Source organism: Betta splendens, chromosome 7 (assembly GCF_900634795.4).
Source record: "Betta splendens chromosome 7, fBetSpl5.4, whole genome shotgun sequence".
Classification (NCBI taxonomy): Eukaryota; Metazoa; Chordata; class Actinopteri; order Anabantiformes; family Osphronemidae; genus Betta; species Betta splendens.
The window spans coordinates 1,571,595-1,573,658 of NC_040887.2; positions in this window are offsets into that span (position 1 = coordinate 1,571,595).

Sequence of the window (2,064 nt, forward strand, 5' to 3'; positions counted from 1 at the left end):
TCGCCCCCGTCTGGGGACACGCCCATGGACGAGCTGAGCCCGTTTGACCTTTGACCCTGCACTTCCTGCCCGGCCTCCGGAGGCCTGCGCTCTGTCCAGCTAAACTAGCAGCGATCAGAGCAGCAGGAGGACCACACTGAAGTTCATACTGGATTGGTTCCAAACACACAGGAAACTCACAACATGGTAGTCAATAATAAGAACATCTTCCTCCTCTTCCCACTTCTTTTCCTTTTGCACATTTTCAACCGTGATGTGTGAAACGCAGGCACTGGAGCCGCCGACGTCTGTGGTCTTTCTACATGCAGCAGAAGCTGAGAAATATTCACTGTGTACATGTAGTCACAGACCCACACAACACTGCTCTGGACAGACACACACACACACACACACACACACACACACACATCTGCCACAGCTTCGTACCCATAAAAGGCCAGGTGTCATCAGGAGACGAGACATGTGGAGACCTAGACTTTAGGCCTCGACAGAGAAACGCATTTAAATAAAGTATTAAAAAGTTTTGTGTCTTTTAAAAATGTTCATTCGGGGTCGTATCAGCAGACGGAGAAACAAGCTGTTGGTGGTGATGTTTTATCATTTTATTGACAGTAATGGGAAAACCTGTAACATATTAATGTCATAACGTATTAATCAGGAGGAGGAGGTGAAATCACTGACACGCAGTGACATCACTGCAGCAACAGTGGAGCCTTTGTTGGCTCCTCTCGGTTCTTCCCACCCAGAACTGGAGTGGCAGAGGAAATATGGGTCAGTGGGTTTCATTCCGAGGCTCTATTAATATGCAGGTGCTGGGATTAAAGAGGATGGAGGCGGGTTCATACTTCAGAGCAGCTGTTTCAAATCAGCTGACACGCTAAGATCTCACCACTAGGGGTCACTGTTCCACAGTCCTACAGCCTCCAGCAGCTGAAGTCCCCGCAAATCACTTAAAGGCCCTGAAAAGGAGAGCAGACAAAGCGCCTTCTGTGAGTGCATCCGCCGGTGCCGTCATGTGTTAAATCCATGTGGAGCCTGAAGCAGCTGTGATCAGCTGGTCCGGACGAGCCGCTCCCATCGTCACTCGTGAACAAAGTGAGTGGGAGCTGCGTCCGGACACGGGTCCGGTCAGATCCACGGCCTCGCGTGGATCTCACGGTGTCGGTCATTCAGTGTTGATTGGCTCCGCGTGGGGCTTTCATTTCACCTGAAAGGTGAGCGGGTGCAGACGAGCACCTGAGGCAGCGCGTGTGAATGGGAGGATGTGGCTCCACGTACAGTTCAACGTCTCTCGGGCGTCCGTCAGCGCGGCTGCTCCTCAGCTCCGCCCCCCTCCTCCCCCCTCCCCTCTGGTGCTGAGCAGCGTGAGGAGGTCCAGGGAGCGGAGCTCTGACCCACAGCTCGCTGCACTGACACGGACAGCGGAGCATCCGTCCATTTAAAGCAGCTCATTCAAACCCGCTCACAGTGACGATGGAAAACGCCCTCCCACTTCCACAGACGTGAGAGCAGAGGAGACCCCCTGCTGAGCAGCCAGGCGAGGACCCCTTCATCACAGTGGGCTGTGCTGGTCTGAGCCCGGGCCTGTGGGTCGGACTCCAGCGCACACTCAGCTGCTCCTCCTGCTTCTGTAGAGGAGGCTGGGAGTGCAGGCGTGGGTGCAGTGACATGGAAACGTTGTCCCCATTAGTTCTACATTCCCTCCACTCTAATAGGCGGCTGTGGGCTTTTCAGGCACAGCTATCTCTTGGAATAGGCCTGATCCTTTCCGTTACTTCACGTGACAGCCCGTGTCACGCGTCCGTGCGCTAAACCGCAGCTTCTGGAAACGATGGAGAGAAACCAAGGCGCGCGAGAGCGCGCGCGCGCGCACGTTCCACTGGAACTGGTGCGTGAAAGGTTAAAAAAACAGCGTCCAATACACATCTTTCATTCTTTGCGTTCGCACTCAATGAATGAGCTCGCAGTGCGCGCGCCTCGCACTGTCGGGAGCGCGCTTTTTCTTTTTCTTTTTTTCGCCCAGCAGCGCAGAGGAGTTGTGTTTGTGGAGAGGGAGGAGGAACG